General features: G+C 44.0%; 1 long non-coding RNA gene across 1 annotated transcript; it reads left to right on the forward strand.

The window, feature by feature from the left end:
- The first annotated feature begins 4763 nt into the window (after positions 1–4763).
- On the forward strand, positions 4764–16359 carry LOC141139032 (uncharacterized). Its single transcript, XR_012243708.1, has 3 exons — positions 4764–5076; positions 8667–8807; positions 16221–16359. It is a non-coding gene; the product is annotated as an uncharacterized lncRNA (long non-coding RNA).
- Positions 16360–19400: the final 3041 nt, after the last annotated feature.

The following is a 19400-nucleotide window of genomic DNA, read 5'->3' on the forward strand; positions in this document are numbered from 1 at the left end:
AGCCCCTTTGTAGCAGAAGGGACTCAGTAGACTTTGTTACTTCAAGAGACTGGCCAGCGTCTCCTTTAGCTCACACACCCAGTATGCTGACTTCTAAGACCAAGAGGGGGATTTTAGAAACACACACAGTCTCAGGGATCCCTTTAGGGGTCTGTACTCACAAAATGTCCAGGAACAGCTGGTAGCCTCCTTCCAACTTCCGAGCAACACTCTATATAAGTGATATCAGACAGGATCCGTGGACATCCTCCCTGAGTCAGCTTGCAAAGGAACTATGGTTTGTAGCTTCAGCATTTCAGGCCCTCAGATCGACCACCACCTTAATGACTAAGCGCACGTGAAGTGTGTGAAATGTGTCTACCCAGCATTCTGATTCCTGTAGTTTTGGGATGTCCTAATAAAGGATTTTGATCTACAGTGGTGTGCGGTAATTATTTCTATTCTCATTGTGTGCAGAGGCGAACCGAGGTGAGCACCTACTGGATCATTAGGCTTCCTGGTCTCACCTGGAGTGGCGGGTTTTTCTTGTTCCACCTCAGATCGAACACCTAAGGCCGCATGGCAGCCTGTGCTGGGGACAGGCAGGAGCCTCCTCCCCACCTGGACCTCTCTCAGAGGTAGAGTGGACCATGAGCCCATGTGCTCTTCAGACTTAAATACAGGCACCCAGCATTCCTTGGGGCACATCCCCTTCTAATTGGCCAGGGCTGTATCTACATCTATGCTCTCACCTGCTGGGTTTCCTCCCAATGTCCAATAAGCCTCATTGCTATTGGATCAGTGTGAAACATCAAGACAGCATGAGCAAAACCACAGCACATTGAGCAGACCTCACTAAACAATCACAGCTATCTGTTAAGCAGACGGCACTTAAATTTGCCTGTCTGCTTCTCTGTTAAGCAGAAAAGCCAAAAAAATGATATACACTTTCTAGCACCTACCTAGGAGGGTGCTACATCTTTATAAAGGAATCAGGACCTCCTTCCTCCTGCTGGTGATCCCTCTAGTGATAACTAAAGATCTATATAGAGGAATCAGGAGTTTTTTTTCTCCAGCTGGTGATACCTCTGGTGATAACTAAAGATCTACAGTATGTATATTTCAAGAGCGATTTGATGGTGGATGTGAGGGATAACTTTCCTAATGGGGCTAGTGAGGAGATGGAGTTTTTATGCCTGGAGCTTCAAAGGGACAAAACAAATGTTAAATGAATTGTGGGTGTATGCTATAGGCTCCCTAACATTAAAGCAGAGGAGAAGACCCATCCCCTTTCACAGATAGAGATTTCTGGAAGCTGGGCTAATGTTATAATCATGGGGGACTTTAACTATCTTGATATTGATTGGGCAAAGGGAAGGGCACACTAAGGCTCATTGTTTTTTGAATGTCAATCAGGACAATTACACCAACTAGAGATATGCTCTACTGCAGTGGTCATCAACTCCTGTCCTTGGGGCCCACTAATAGGCCAGGTTTGCAAGATAACTGAAATACATCAAAGGTGATATCATTTGCTGCTCATTGATTGCAGTATTCTAGTCTGCATCTCCCCAAGGCAATACATAAAACCTGACCTCTTAGTGAGCCCTGAGTACAGGGTTGATGACTACTGCTCTACTGGACCTACTAATTACAGACAACACAGAGCTGATTATATATGTGAACGCGATGGATGTTTTAGGCAATAACAATCACAGAGTCATTATATTTGTTGTAAATTATGGTAAAGAGAGACACAAGGGAAGGATAAGTACACTTATTTCAAAATAGCCATGTTAAATATTACTAATTGGGATCAAATTCTTGCTACTAAGAACACTAAAGAAAAGTAGGTTTTAAGGACATATTAAACAAGGACATTCATCATTTTACTGGGCAACAAACATAAAACAGCAAAAGTCAAACCCGAGTGACTAAATAATAAGGTAAAAAAGGCACATTACCAAGGAAAACTGTCCTTTAAAAAATATATGCCTGAAGGGTCACCATCGGCATTCCAAAACAACAAAGAATGCAATAGGAAATGCAAGAGTGTTATCAGGGCAGCTAAAATAGTAGATTATAAGAGACACATTGCTAAGGAGAGTAAAAAAACAACAAAAAAAAAACATTTTTTTTTAATATATTAATAGTAAGAAATCTAGGTCAGAACATATTGGCCCTATAAAAGATGATATGGGGAAGTGGGTGACAAGAGACAGGGAGAAGACAACTGTATTGAATACTGTGATCAAGGCTTGTAAGCCGGAACGTGTGAGCCCCTGTATCGTTTCACTCACTTTTTTTATGCACCAATAAAGAACCAACAAGGACGTTTGGAGTTGACGTCTCTATTCTTTGTATTTATGTATTGAATACATTCTTCTTCTACTTAGTTTATATGAATGAAAGGAGGGGTATGATTAACAAGATAACAATGCTAATAACAATGTATTAAATGTACCTTTGTGGCTGACAGAAACCAGTCTAGTAACATTTATGGTGAATAAATTACCAGGACCAGGTGGCTTACACCCAAGAGTTACCAAAGTACTTAGTCATGTTAAAACCAGACCATTATTCCTAATTTTAAGGACAACTTGCTGACTGGACTTGTACCAGCTGATTGGAGGCACTAATATGCAGCACTGATAGGCGGCAATGATATGCAGCACTGATGGGCACTGATGGGTGGCATTGATGGGCACTAATAGGCGGCACTGATGAGGAGGCACTGACATTTATTACTGATGGCCACTAATTGGCATCTGTGATGGGCACTGACAGGTGTTACTGATGGGCACTGATTGGCATTTTTGATGGGCACGAATTGACATTTTCATGGGCACTGACTGGAATTTTCAAGGGCACTGACTGGCATCTGATGGGCAGTGATTGGCAGATGTGGTGGGCACCTCTGATGCGGGCTGAGCTGCTAATCAATGTGCAGATTATCAGCGTATACCCCCTCTGACAGGAGAGCCGCCGATCGGCTCTCCCTGTCAGTGCAAACCGAGGAAAGTCGTTTACCGATACTTCCTGGTTACTGCTGTGATCAGCTGTGATTGGTCACAGCTGATCACGTGGTAAAGAGCCTACGTCATAGCCTCTTTACCACAATTGGAGATGCAGTGTGTCGGAGTGACACACAGCACCACCGATCACCGTGCTGCGCGCCCCCGGGGGTGCGTATGAGCGGCTTATACTGCTGGACGTCATATGACGTCCAGTTAGGATAACGGAGTCACATTGCCCATGTCAATCCGCAATAGGGCTGGTGGGAAGTGGTTAAAGGAATTTTTCATTTTTATTGTTGCACAATTAAAATCACTGCTCCTGAAAAGGTGATCGTTTAAAAAAATAAATTTATTAATACATGTCGCCCAGGGCAGTACCCAGACCCCATATCCCTTTTATGGCCAATTACTTGCATATCAGCCTTCAAAATGGGCACTTCAATGGGGTTCATGATGCGTCGTTCGGGTTAGAACTTTTGGGTGTTTGGCCCATCTCTACTTGTCAAATGTTTTGGGTGTACTATACTATATACACCTTACTCATTCACGTTGGGTCAGGCGGAATAATCCTCTGTACCGTGGCTTCCAACAAGTAAATTAAAATTCTGGCCCGCCCCAGTGGATTGATATAAAAGAAGAGGCCAGAACTTTAATTTAATTGTTGGAAGCTGCAGCACAAAGGATTATTCCACCTGCTCCCAAAAATGAGTAAATGGTCCCCTCTCTGTCCTTGGCCCTTACTGCTAAACTAATGCGGACCAGGGAACTTTTATTTAATTGCTGGGAGCCAGGGCTGGCAGGATTACTGTGCATGTGCCCAAAGGTATTTAAAGAGTCTGCCCTCAGCCCCTCGCTGAACTGGTGGGGCCTGGCCCTGAACAGGAGGGTCGGCTCTACCTCTAGGGTTCAAATAAACATTCAATATTGATTGTAGTGATGAGAATTTTTTTTTTCTCTTAGAGAACGAATGTGGTTTTTGTTTGGAAAAGGACATACCATATTCAAATGTTTAAGCAAACAAAATTTTGAAGTACATTTGAACTGTTTCTGGTTCTGTTAATGTTTTCAAATGTACTGATGAATTTTCTTTGCATGAACATTTGTTCAATGATCTACCAGGGTATGGCAAGCTATAAGGGGAGACTTTCTCACCCAACTGTAACTCCTCCATGGCTAGTAGATAAGTTGTAGAAAGCTCCTGGAGTGTCCATGTCCAAGAGGAGAGGCATGGCAATGGAAGGCTTTGATCTAGGTGGGCTTACCTTCAACCTTAACTGATGGAGCAATGTTAACAGTGACCATACTGTCCAAAAAGGTCGGGTCTAATGAGGTGCATACAGACATACAAGATATAAAAAATACATACATGTGGGGCAGAACAAGTATTTAACATGTGATTGAATAATTCCATTTGGGTGCTTTGATATGGCACTCTTATTCATCTACTTCTCAGGTCCTATATGTGGATCAATTGTTTGGGGTGTCATCTTCATCTTCATCAGGTGTACTCTTCCTGCTATAACAATGTAAAGAAGAAATAGCATTGTTTTCACTATCTTCCAATTCTGAAGTCTTCTCTGTCATGTGAGAGGAAAGTTTTATATTTGTAAGAATATAATTATAGTGGCGTCCCGTCATTATTAATGTCATATGTAGTAAAGTGTATATTAAAAACCAAAATATCCTACTAGGCTATAATTTGTATGATGGAACTCTGGATATAATAATATCTTCTTCTCTAACATTCCACCTCCTCCCTGATCTCCTCCTGTACTGAGTCCTATATAACACGCCGTGTACATCCCGAATCTCATAGACTCCATAGACTTAACCATGTCTCCTTACACCGGCGTCTTCCTCCTCCTCCTCCTGAGCTGTGCAGCCATCTATGCGGACAACCAACCCCACTATCCAGATCCTCCACCCCACAAGCCACCTCCTCCACCTATTCAACCCCACCATCCACCTCCTCCACCTATTCAACCCCACCATCCACCTCCTCCACCTATTCAACCCAACCATCCACCTCCTCCACCTATTCAACCCCACCATCCACCTCCTCCACATCCTAACAACATAGGTAAGTCAACCAACAAGGGTCAAACACTCAGAGAATGGCAGAACTTGGGGGACAACTTTACTTATTATTAGTTTGTTGTGTTATTTCATTTGGATGTGTAAATTTAACTTTAAATTTGATCCCCAGACTTCTCTTTAGTCTTGCACAGTTGTACAGGCTCCCCCCTGTGCTGAAATGGCTTACTCCTATTTCACTGCACACTGTGAGCTTCTCAGAATGTGCATTCGAAGTTGCAGTAAATCAAGTAGAGCCCGCCTCATTTCCTGGCTGGAGGATGTCCAGTATCATGTAGTCTTTCCTCCCCAGCCAGACTGTTCCTGGCTTGTCCTTTTTATTCATATGATATGCTCAGAATTGGGGATTGTGTTAGAGAATTGATTACATTTAGAGCTGATTTGCATTAGCTGTGGGAGGGGGCATTAAAATAGGAATTTGTATCCCTGTTTTACCTCCCCTGATCTCCCCACTGAAGCTGCAAAGGTAGCTGGATGGAGTTGTACACATACCGCGGCTTTGATGCTTTGCTTTCCAAGTGCGTCCAAAATTTGACCCCCCTGTGACTGCCTGGTATATACAACCCATTGAAATTAATGGGGCCACACTGCAGCCACCCTACTTCTCAGTGGTGCAGTTTTAAAGGGTTAAAGCAGGCACCGAGGAGGCAACATGTCATTTCCCAGTCACCTACCAACCAAATTTCTTTTGAAATCGATCCACCACAGATCCAACTGTAGGGGGAGTTTGTATTGCACCTCATGGCAGTCAAAGAGGAAGGGCTTCCCAACTGCTTTCTGATTGGGCAAAGGGCAATGCTGACGAAAGATAAATTATCCCCATCCTATGATTACTGCAATTAAATATATTAATATTTGGCATGACACCCTCAGTTCATGACTTGTAAGCCATTAAAAACAATTAGAAGTGCATGAATAAAATGTATTAAAGACAAGATTCCACTTAACAGAAGCTTGGATATCTCTCACTTCCACTACAATTAAAAATGCTTTGGCCCAAGCGAAAATTTAATACCGCCTGAGGTTATACCCTCTTTGATGAAATAAGCAATATTACCACATGTAATATTAGTGGATTTGCCCCTTTCCGAGTACCATACCAGTTTGGTGCACCCGGCCCAGAATAGGGTGATGTTTAGATGTTCCAGTTTTTCATTTAAAAAATGGGCACTGCGGTGCAAAGTTCCCCGTACTGGAGATAAAAGATTCAGGTGATTCAATCTGTCTTTATCTAAAAGTGAAATATCCAACTTGGGAAATTTATTAATTGGAGAAAAATTTTCACATCCAGTTGTAGCAATATCTTCTTATATTCTCCAGTGTTGCTTTGTGGGTTTTTTTACTTTTATCTTTGTTTTATTCATTTATTATTGTTACAGTATTTATTATTAATAAAAAATGTATTATTATTATTTTTTGTAAGATGCATGGATACTATAATTTTTTTTTCTTTAGATACGTTTTAAGTTAATCACTGAGGTTTAAAAATACACATTCTCATTATTTATTATTATTGTTATTATTATTATTGTTATTATTATTATTATTTTATTATTAATTTACCCATTTATGTATTTATTTTGTAAGATGCAATGCTATAATTTTTTTCTTTAGATAAATTTTAAGTTGGTAACCGAGGTTTAACATACGTTGTCCTTATTATTTGTTTATTATTATTTATTTACTTGTTTATCTATTTATGTAATTATTTTGTAAGATGCAATGCTATATTTTTTCCTTTAGATACATTTTAAGTTAGTCACTCAGGTTAAACAAAATACATCATTCTCCTTAATGTAGTAGTAGTAGTAGTAGTAGTAGTAGTAGTAGTAGTAGTAGTATTGTTCATGTATCTCCAAGAAAAAGGCCAAGAAGTACATAAAGCTAAGAACAGGGGGTGAGCTCACAGGGGGCAACCTTAAAGGTATGATCTATGGAGGTTTCATTCAGTAGAGCCAGATGTGAGGTTTGGGTGTCTACCCAAAAAGAAGAGGGGGTGACCTCACAAGGGGCAACCTCATGGATATGACCTATGGAGCTTTCCTCCAGTAGAGCTGTTGATGAGGTTAACATATCTCTTTGAAAACAGTCATGAAGTATATAAAGATAAGAAGAGGGGTGTCCTCACAGGGGGCAACCTCCAAGGTTAGACCTATGGAGCTTCTCTCCAGTAGAGCCAGGGATAAGGATCACATTATCTCCAGGAAAACTGTCCAGAAGTTTTTAAAGATAAGAGGGGGTGACCTCAGATGAGGCAACCTCAAGTGTATGACTCATGGAATCTCCCTCCAGTAGAGCCGGGGACAAGGTTCACGTGTCTCCAATAAAAAGGTCAAGAAGTAGATAAAGATAAGAACAGGGAGTGAGCTCACAGGGGGCAACCTCAAGGGTATGCTCTATGGAGCTTTGAACTAGCAGAGCCAGATATGATGTTCTGGTTTCTACAAGAAAATGGTTAAGAAGTATATAAGGTTAAGAAGAGGGGGTAACCTCACATGGGGCAAGCTCGAGGGTATGACCCATGGAGCTTCTCTCCAGTAGAGCCAGGGATGAGGTTCACATGTCTCCAGCAAAACAGTCAAGAAGTATATAAGGATAAGAAGAGCTGGTGACCTCACATGGGCCAACCTTGAGTGTGGGACCCATGGAGCCTCCCTCCAATAGAGCTGGGGACAAGGTTCACATGTCTCCAATAAAAAGGTCAACAAGTATATAAAGATACAGGGGCATCCTGGGGGATATGATTTATGGAACTTGCCTCCAGTACAGCCAGGTATGAGGTCTCCAAAAAAAAAGAACAGTCAAGCACTATATATAGATAAGAACAAGGGGAGAGCAAAAAAATGGAGAGATGTGTGGAAGAAGGGAGACTGTAGGCCGGTGTTTTGTTTTGCAAGAGAGAGTGAGATAGAGAGATAGAGAGAGAGATAGAGAGAGAGAGACAGAGAGAGAGAGAGAGAGAGAGGGAGAGAGAGAGATAGAGAGAGAGAGAGAGAGAGAGAGAGAGAGAGAGCTCTTCTCCTTTTCACTTCACTAACATCAATACTGAGTCATCACATCTATGACTTCTCCCTTAGGGTTTATGATGAAGTTTCAATCAGACAAAGGGAGCTGCAAAGCAAGCTTCCTCTGCTGTGTTGTCTATTTTGCTAACCTGCAGTGCTCTGGAAATCCTTTGTCAATTAATACTTTTTTTTTGTTTGTTTGTTTTTTTATGTTCATTTGCAAAACAATAATTAGATATATACAGTAATTTAAACATGTATACACTTGAAAAATTGACTCAAATAAACTCAAAATTACTACAGTTTCTGGAAGGAGAAAAGTAAGATGATGCCATGCTCCATCTTCAAGACACTTTAGATAAAACAAAGCAAGTTTAGGCTGGAGTAAATTCGTTGTTTATACGTCCTGATACGCGAGGGGAAGATGTGGCCAAATCAAGCATTTCCTGTGTATTATATGGTGATAAAGGAACCAACCTATTTATAAGACAAACACAGTGCTGGGAACAGGGAAATGCATTCTACTAGGCCAGGTAAAACCAATTAAAGTTCCTCTATATTTGTGTTGCAGCTCAGAAAGCTTGTCCAGCGGTTCCCAGGATAGCATGTCTGACCCCGTGGCTTAAACCAGAGTGCACCTTTGACCGTGAGTGCCGCCCGAATCAAAAATGCTGCAGAACCCCCTGCAATAAAGCCTGCACGAATGTCTAAGGTAACAATGCTAAGTTAAGAGCACAGCGAGGAAATCGAGGGCTCAATTTACTAATAGATAAATACTGCATTCATTTTTCTGTTTAAAATATCTCATGCAGTGTTTATCTCAGGAACAGGCAAATCACTAAAAAACATGCATTCAGTTTTTTGTTTTGTGGTGTTTACCATATTGTTTTACACCTTATTTTAACGCAGATCGGACATCGGGCAGCAGCAGAAAGTAAATTTTTTCAGTGGTATTCCTATAATTGCTACATGTGACAGTTCCAACTCAGAGCTGCTGGTTGTCAGGGAGCTGGTACCCGCCAGTGTCCTAACAACCAGAAACTCATCCCTGCCCTGATGAGATCATAGGCTTCAATGTACTGAATGCGCTTCCCACCTGTTCCCTATTAGATGATAGGCTCTAATGTACAGAATGCTCATCCCACCTGTTCCCTATTGGATGATAGTCACTAATATACAGGACCTTCATATCTCCTGTTCCCTATTAGATGATAGGCTCTAATATACAGGACCCTCATATCTCCTGTTCGCTATTAGATGATAGGCTCTAATGTACAGGACCCCCATCCCACCTGTTCCCTATTAGATGATAGGCTCTAATGTACAGGACCTTCATACCTCTGGTTCCCTATTAGATGATAGGCTCTAATGTACAGAATGCTCATCCCACCTGTTCCCTATTGGATGATAGTCACTAATATACAGGACCTTCATATCTCCTGTTCCCTATTAGATGATTGGCTCTAATATACATAACCCTCATATCTCCTGTTCTCTATTAGATGATAGGCTCTAATATACAAGACCCTCATATCTCCTGTTCCCTATTAGATAATGTGGGGGAAGTCGCCCTGGGACTTTGAGTGAGGTGGGAGAGATTAGGCACACATACATGAGAATGCAATAAAATCATTTTATTAATTACAAGATGCTGTATAACCAAATGGGAATAGCAATAAGTGTGCATTACCCGGCATAGTGGCCAAGCTATCAGCAAACGTATAAACAAAACATCAATCATTACACACAATACATATCCATAAAACAACCATACAGTACATGGTAAATTACTACATCAGTAGGTAAATGTAAAAAAATGAGTAATTGTACATACATGAATAAAGCAATGTGTGAGTAATAATACCCACAACATAACAACAACCCAGCATTTAAACATATATAGAGAGCATCGATGATACCCTACGCGTTTCGCGAGTCTCTGCTCGCTCTTCAGGGGCAGATGCATGGATATAATGTCTGAAACAAAGTATAATAGGATAAATGGGTATATATATATGAATAAAAAAATTCATCCCTATTAGATGATAGGCTCTAATATACAAGACCCTCATATCTCCTGTTCTCTATTAGATGATAGGCTCTAATATACAGGACCCTCATATCTCCTGTTCTCTATTAGATGATAGGCTCTAATGTACAGGACCCTCATATCTCCAGTTCCCTATTAGATGATAGGCTCTAATGTACAGGACCCTCATATCTCCTGTTCTCTATTAGATGATAGGCTCCAATATACAGGGCCCTCATATCTCCTGTTCTTTATTAGATGATAGGCTCTAATGTACAGGACCTTCATACATCCCATTTTCCATTAGATGATAGCAGAGGCGTAACTAGACCCTTCAGCGCCCCGGTGCAAGAAACCATGATGGGCCCCCCTTCCATCCGAGCCCCGGGCTTCCAATTTTGGGAGGGTGTGACATCCTCCCAAAACCGTGCTTCCCGCATGACCCCTGGGATGTGCATCCAGCGCAATCACATCGGCCCTTTACCATGTGATCAGCTGATCACATGTAAACAGACTTGCCGGTTATCCACAGCCCTTTCCTCACACGCTGTGTCTGTGTTAGGAAATGACTGCCGTTAACTGTCAAGAATGTCAGTAAATTGTTTACACTGATAATCAGTGCCCCAATCATCAGTGCCATCTATCAGTGCCCATCAGTGCTGCCTATCAGTGCTCATCAATGCTGCCTATCAGTGCCCATCACTTCCACCTACAAGTGTTACCTATCAGTGCTCATTAATGCCGCCTATTAGTGCCCATCATTTCTGCCTATCAGCACCACCTATCAGTGCTCATTAATGCCGCCTAACAGCGTCCATCAGTGCCACCTATCAGTACTCTTCAATTATGCCCATCAAAGCCCATCAATACTGCCTGAGTTCTGCCTATCAGTGTTCCTCAGTGCCCATCAGTACCACCTATCAGTGCCCATAAATGCCACCTATCAGTGCCCATCAATGCCACCTATCAGTGCAGCCTATCAGTGCACATTAGTGCCTCCTATCAGTGCTGCCTATCAGTGCTCATCAATGTGGCCTATCAGTGCTCATCAGTGCCTCCTATCAGTGCCCATCAGTGCCTCCTATCAGTGCCCATCAGTGCCTTCTATCAGTGCCTTCTATCAGTGCTCATCAGTGCTGTCTATCAGTGCTCATCAGTGCCCATCAGTGCCTTCTATCAGTGCTCATCAGTGTCCATCAGTGCCTTCTATCAGTGCTCATCAGTGCCCATCAGTGCCTTCTATCAGTGCTCATCAGTGCCCATCAGTGCCTTCTATCAGTGCTCATCAGTGCCTTATATCAGTGCTCATCATTGCCTTCTAACAGTGCTCATCAGTGCCTTCTATTAGTGCTAATCAGTGCCTTCTATCAGTGCTCATCAGTGCTTTATATCAGTTCCCATCAGTGCCTTCTATCAGTGCTCATCAGTGCTTTCTATCAGTTCCCATCAGTGCCTTCTATCAGTGCTCATCAGTGCCTTCTATTAGTGCTCATCAGTGCCTTCTATTAGTGCTTATCAGTGCTCATCAGTGCCTTCTATCAGTGCTCATCAGTGCCTTCTATTAGTGCTCATCAGTGCCTTCTATCAGTGCTCATCAGTGCTCATCGGTTCCTTCTATCAGTGCTCATCAGTGCCTTCTATTAGTGCTTATCAGTGCCTTCTATTAGTGCTCATCAGTGCCTTCTATTAGTGCTCATCAGTGCTCATCAGTGCCTTCTATTAGTGCTCATCAGTGCCTTCTATTAGTGCTCATCAGTGCCTTCTATTAGTGCTCATCAGTGCTCATCAGTGCCTTCTATCAGTGCTCATCAGTGCCGTCTATCAGTGCTCATCAGTGTTTTCTATCAGTGCTCATCAGTGCCTTCTATTAGTGCTCATCAGTGCCTTCTATCAGTGCTCATCAGTGCCGTCTATCAGTGCTCATCAGTGCTTTCTATCAGTGCTCATCAGTGCCTTCTATCAGTGCTCATCAGTGCTTTCTATCAGTGCTCATCAGTGCCTTCTATCAGTGCTCATCAGTGCCTTCTATTAGTGCTCATCAGTACCTTCTATCAGTGCTCATCAGTGCCGTCTATTAATTTCCATCAGTGTCGTCTGCCTTCTCAGGACAGCACGGCTCTGAGCGGAGATCGTGTGTCATAGAACAATAGCACAGAGACACCGGTGGCATTAACGTTCTACTTGCCCGTCCGTCCTCTCTGGCAGGGGATGAGAGAGGACACACAGCTGATCTCACGGCTCTCCCCCTTCTCCCCCCCCCTCCCTCTCCTGTGTGGCAGTCTAGTGTGAAGCTAAGGAGCTCACATTTCCCACGGAGCACACAGGAGAGAGGAGGGGGGAGAAGGGGGAGCAAGTAGAACGTTAATGCCGCCGGTGTCCCTGTGCTATTGTTTTATGACACACGATCTCCACTCAGAGCCGTGTGTGAAGAGCAACCCTGCTGGGCCCCCCCCACACACACACACAGTGGCGGCATGCTGGGCCCCGTCGCAACTGCTACTGTTGCGACCCTGGTAATTCTGCCACTGGATGATAGGCTCTAATGTACAGGACCCTCATATCTCCTATTCTCTATTAGATGATAGGCTCTAATGTACAAGACCCTCATATCTCCTTTTCTCTATTAGATGATAGGCTCTAATATACAGGACCCTCATATCTCCTGTTCTCTATTAGATGATAGGCTCTAATGTACAAGACCCTCATATCTCCTTTTCTCTATTAGATGATAGGCTCTAATATACAGGACCCTCATATCTCCTGTTCTCTATTAGATGATAGGCTCTAATGTACAGGACCCTCATATATCCTGTTCTCTATTAGATGATAGGCTCTAATGTACAGGACCCTCATATCTTCTGTTCTCTATTAGATGATAGGCTCTAATATACAAGACCCTCATATCTCCTGTTCTCTATTAGATGATAGGCTCTAATATACAGGACCCTCATATCTCCTGTTCTCTATTAGATGATAGGCTCTAATGTACAGGACCCTCATATCTCCTGTTCTCTATTAGATAATAGGCTCTAATATACAAGACCCTCATATCTCCTGTTCTCTATTAGATGATAGGCTCTAATATACAGGACCCTCATATCTCCTGTTCTCTATTAGATGATAGGCTCTAATATACAAGACCCTCATATCTCCTGTTCTCTATTAGATGATAGGCTCTAATATACAGGACCCTCATACCTCCTGTTCTCTATTAGATGATAGGCTCTAATGTACAGGACCCTCATACCTCCTGTTCTCTATTAGATGATAGGCTCTAATGTACAGGACCCTCATATCTCCTGTTTTCTATTAGATGATAGGCTCTAATGTACAGGACCCCCATCCCACCTGTTCCCTATTAGATGATAGGCTCTAATGTACAGGACGATCATATCTCCTGTTCTCTACTAGATGATAGGCTCTAATGTACAGGACCCCCCCATATCTCCTTTTCTCTATTAGATGATAGGCTCTAATGTACAGGACCCCCCATATCTCCTGTTCTCTATTAGATGATAGGCTCTAATGTACAGGACCCCCCATATCTCCTTTTCTCTATTAGATGATAGGCTCTAATGTACACAACCTCAATGGCTTCTATGGGGTAGGGTTTGGGACCCAATGAGGTTCCTTACTCTTACTCTATACTCTATACTCTATACAAAAAAAATACAGTATTATACAGTATTTATATAGCGCCAACAGTTTACGTAGCGCTTTACAACTAGAGGGTAGACAGTACAAATACAATACAATTTGATACAGTAGGAATCAGAGGGCCCTGCTCCTTAGAGCTTACAATCTAAGAGGGAAGGTCAAGAGATACAAGAGGTAATAACTGTGGGTGATGTGCTAATTGAGAAGATAAATGTACAGTTGTTAGGTGGGGGCCAGATAGGCTTCTCTGAAGAGATGAGTTTTCAGGGATCGTCTGAAAGTGGATAAAGTAGGAGAAAATCGGACGGATTGGGGTAGAGCATTCCAGAGGATGGGGGAGGCTCTGGAGAAGTCCTGGAGGCGAGCATGGGATGAGGTGACAAGGGGGTTTGAGAACAGGAGGTCTTGGGAGGAGCGAAGAGAACGATTAGGTTGGTATTTTGTGACTAGGTTAGAGATGTAGCTAGGGGCCAGGTTGTGGATGGCTTTGTAAGTTATAGTTAGTATCTTGAATTTAATTCGGTGACTGAGTGGCAGCCAATGGAGGGATTGGCAGAGGGGTGTAGCAGACGCTGAGTGGTTTATGTGGTGGATGAGCCTGGCCGCAGCGTTCATGATGGACTGAAGTGGGGATAGCCTATTTAGAGGTAAACCAATGAGGAGGGAGTTGCAGTAGTCAAGGCGGGAGATGACCAGGGAGTGGATTAGAAGCTTTGTGGTGTCATTGGTTAGGAAGGGACGTATCTTGGAGATGTTGCGAAGATTGAGGCGGCAAGCTTTGGATAGTGATAGAATGTGGGGTCGAAAGGTTAGTTCAGAGTCCAGGATTACACCTAGGACCTTGGCGTGGGGAGATGGGTTGATAGTTGAGCCGTTGATCTTGACAGGGAGATCAGGGGAAGTGGCACCTGAGGGAGGAAATATCATGAGCTCGGTTTTGGATAGGTTGAGTTTGAGAAAGTGATGTGACATCCAGGCTGATATGTCTGCTAGTAAGTTGGTAATGCGTGAGGAGACAGATGGAGAGAGCTGGGGGGTGGAGAGATAGATTTGGGTGTCATCAGCGTAGAGATGATATTTAAAGCCGTGGGAGGCAATCAACTGACCCAAGGAGGTGGTGTAGATTGAGAAAAGGAGAGGTCCGAGAACAGAACCTTGGGGGACCCCAACGGAAGAAGGAAGAGCAGAGGAGGAAGTAGAGTTGTAAGTGACACTGAAGGAGCGGTGGGATAGGTAGGATGAGAACCAGCGAAGAGTACAGTCACGGAGACCAAAGGAGTGGAGTTTTTTGAGGAGGAGGGGGTGGTCCACTGTGTCAAAGGCAGCAGAGAGATCCAGGAGAAGTAGTACAGAATAGTGTCCATTGGCTTTAGCCATTAGTAGGTCATTTGAGAGTTTAAGGAGAGCAGTTTCCGTGGAGTGTTGAGGGCGAAAACCGGACTGAAGGGGATCAAGAAGTTTATTCATGGTCAGATGGTCGCTTAGTCGGTTGTAGACCAGACTATTAGATGACAGGCTCTAATATACAGGATCCTCATATCTCCTGTTCTCTATTAGATGATAGGCTCTAATGTACAGGACCCTCATATCTCCTGTTCTCTATTAGATGATAGGCTCTAATGTACAGGACGATCATATCTCCTGTTCTCTACTAGATGATAGGCTCTAATGTACAGGACCCCCCCATATCTCCTTTTCTCTATTAGATGATAGGCTCTAATGTACAGGACCCCCCATATCTCCTGTTCTCTATTAGATGATAGGCTCTAATGTACAGGACCCCCCATATCTCCTGTTCTCTATTAGATGATAGGCTCTAATGTACAGGACCCCCCATATCTCCTATTCTCTATTAGATGATAGGCTCTAATGTACAGGACCCCCCATATCTCCTTTTCTCTATTAGATGATAGGCTCTAATGTACACAACCTCAATGGCTTCTATGGGGTAGGGCTTGGGACCCAATGAGGTTCCTTACTCTATACAAAAAAAAAAGATGGCTAGACTGAGAGGGTGTCATCAGTCTGCTGCAAGCAGGAGGAGGCATTTACACGATCTCCCCTCTCCCAGTGATCAGGCAGCTACATTATAACTTGGTAGAAATTCACAAGATGAGCAGGGGCTGATTTGTGTCAGACATCTGTGAACACAAGCACCAGGATTCACATGACTGTGTCATCTCTGAGCTGGCATCTCAGTCCAGGAAGTAGATGATGACCCGGGATGATGCCTGAACAAAGATAGCTGTGTACTTCTGGAGAGAAAGCAGATGGAGGCACTGTCAGGGGGGGGAGTACTGTGTTCTCTATGAGAGGGAATACATATGTTGATACATTACTGAGCACGCTGCACTGTACATGAAAAATGTATTTGATGCTAGGCCCTCTTGTAAATGCTTAATGTTTCCATCTGCTTATTATATATTTCTGTTTTTGCAGGTTTGGCTGCAGACCAATACAGGAAGATTTGGTTCCTCCAGAGAATACCCAGCTGAGTGTAGAACATGAAATTTGGGTGTCTCGGGTGTAATTCCCGTTGTGTATTGTGTGCTTTGATCATTAAAATACATGACAAGGATTGGTGTGTACTGAGACTTTTGTGGGTCAGGTTGGTGCATTCTTTATAACGGTTTAATCTGCTTGTATTTTCCCTTCCTTGGTTCCTCCCTCCCCTCTCATCAACATGCTAATGAAAGTTTTTAAAAAAACTCTTTCCAATTCCATTACATACCTGGTTTTACCCAGTGTTGTCATGACTGGGCCTCTATGCAATCCAGGCAGATCATGGCTGGTAGGAGATGGTGTCCATAGCTTCCTAAAAACATCACAGCCCCCCGTCTCAGTACTCCTCTCAAGGACCTCCGCCCCGATGCAAGCGGTGGGCTAGCACTAGGGATGAGTTATGCAAATATCTACATGTCTTAATGGATGGATGTCAGTCTAAAGCAGGGGTCTCAAACTCAAATTACCTGAGGGCCACAGGACAAATTTTCACATCCAATGGGGGCCACATGCAAACTGTCCTTTCCCCCCAGCACTGGTGTTAGCAGACGCACTATTAACCCCCAGCACTGGTGTCGGCGGACCCAATACTAAAAGCCAGCATTACCCCCTACACTCCACAAATAACTCCCACACACTCCCCTTCACAAATATCCCCCCCTTACATTTCACAAATACCAACCCCCCCACACACACACACTCCACAAATACCCCTCTTCACAAATTTTAACCCCAGTCACGCAACTAAGGACTTTGCTCAGCCTCGGTGTGATGGCTCACTTACCTCATCTCCTGGCGGTCAGCTGGTGGCCTGATTTTCTGCCTCCCAAGTCCTATCCTCCTGTCAGGTCCTGGCTTCATCAAAGGCCTAGTGGCAGGGCACCCTGAGAACGCCACAATCTTCCGCCATGAGGTGGCAGCAGGACCCTGGATCCGGGGCCAGTGTTCTGTCGAAGTGCCCACTATCGAATAGTGCCCGTGACGAGCGCCGTACGTAATAGCACAACAACTGATTTTATGATCAGCTGTTGTGTCGGCGAGACGCACAATAGCCGACTGAAGACATTTTTCAGCCAGATTGTGCCTCGCGCTGCTGAGGAGTGTTCATGTAGGTGAGGGGCGGAATTTAACATGAAGGGCGCGGATGTTTTCAATGATGGCCAGTGCTGCAAAGATGGGGGCAGAATTTTTAAGGATGCCCAAACAAATCTGCTAAACAAATCTTTATCTGCTATTCTTCCTGGAGGAATTCTGCCCCAATCTTTGCAGCAGTGGCCATCCTTGAAAAACATCCGCCCCCTTCATGTTAGATCAGCAGTGGCCTTCAATTAAAACATCCGCCCCCTTCATGTTAGATCAGCACTGGCCTTCAATTAAAACATCCGCCCCCTTCATGTTAGATCAGCACTGGCCTTCAATTAAAACATCCGCCCCCTTCATGTTAGATCAGCACTGGCCTTCAATTAAAACATCCGCCCCCTTCATGTTAGATCAGCACTGGCCTTCAATTAAAACATCCGCCCCTTTCATGTTAGATCAGCAGTGGTCTTCAATGAAAACATCCGCCCCCTTCATGTTAGGTCAGCGGTGGCCTTCAATGAAAACATCCGCCCCCTTCATGTTAGATCAGCAGTGGTCTTCAATGAAAACATCCGCCCCCTTCATGTTAGATCAGCAGTGGCCTTCAATGAAAACATCCGCCCCCTTCATGTTAGATCAGCAGTGGCCTTCAATGAAAACATCCGCCCCTTCATGTTAGATCAGCTGTGGCCTTCAATGAAAACATCCACCCCCTTCATGTTAGATCAGCAGTGGCCTTCAATGAAAACATCCGCCCCTCCATGTTAGATCAGCAGTGGTCTTCAATGAAAACATCCGCCCCTTCATGTTAGATCAGCAGTGGCCTTCAATGAAAACATCCGCCCCTCCATGTTAGATCAGCTGTGGCCTTCAATGAAAACATCCACCCCCTTCATGTTAGATCAGCGGTGGCCTTCAATGAAAACATCCGCCCCTTCATGTTAGATCAGCAGTGGTCTTCAATGAAAACATCCGCCCCTTCATGTTAGATCAGCAGTGGCCTTCCAGGAAAACATCCGCCCCCTTCATGTTAGATCAGTGGTGGCCTTCAATAAAAACATCCGCCCCCTTCATGTTAGATCAGCGGTGGCCTTCAATGAAAACATCCGCCCCTTCATGTTAGATCAGTGGTGGCCTTCCAGGAAAACATCCGCCCCCTTCATGTTAGATCAGCGGTGGCCTTCAATGAAAACATCCGCCCCTTCATGTTAGATCAGCAGTGGTCTTCAATGAAAACATCCGCCCCTTCATGTTAGATCAGCAGTGGCCTTCCAGGAAAACATCCGCCCCCTTCATGTTAGATCAGTGGTGGCCTTCAATAAAAACATCCGCCCCCTTCATGTTAGATCAGCGGTGGCCTTCAATGAAAACATCCGCCACTTCATGTTAGATCAGTGGTGGCCTTCCAGGAAAACATCCGCCCCCTTCATGTTAGATCAGCGGTGGCCTTCAATGAAAACATCCGCCCCTTCATGTTAGATCAGCGGTGGCCTTCAATGAAAACATCCGCCCCTTCATGTTAGATCAGCAGTGGCCTTCCAGGAAAACATCCGCCCCCTTCATGTTAGATCAGCGGTGGCCTTCAATGAAAACATCCGCCCCCCTTCATGTTAGATCAGCAGTGGCCTTCGAAGAAAACATCCGCCCCCCACCATGTTAGATCAGTGGTGGCCTTCAATGAAAACATCTGCCCCCCTTCATGTTAGATCAGCAGTGGCCTTCGAAGAAAACATCCGCCCCCTTCATGTTAGATCAGCGGTGGCCTTCAATGAAAACATCCGCCCCTTCATGTTAGATCAGCAGTGGCCTTCAATGAAAACATCCGCCCCTTCATGTTAGATCAGCGGTGGCCTTCAATGAAAACATCCGCCCCTTCATGTTAGATCAGCAGTGGCCTTCAATGAAAACATCCGCCCCCTTCATGTTAGACCGGCAGTGCTCATCAATGCAGCCTCACCAGCGCCCATCAAATGTAGCCTCACCAGTGCCCATCAATGAATGTTTGCATGCTTCCATTCATTCGAGAGTCGGGACACA

Source organism: Aquarana catesbeiana, linkage group LG04, assembly GCF_042186555.1.
Source record: "Aquarana catesbeiana isolate 2022-GZ linkage group LG04, ASM4218655v1, whole genome shotgun sequence".
Lineage (NCBI taxonomy): Eukaryota > Metazoa > Chordata > Amphibia > Anura > Ranidae > Aquarana > Aquarana catesbeiana.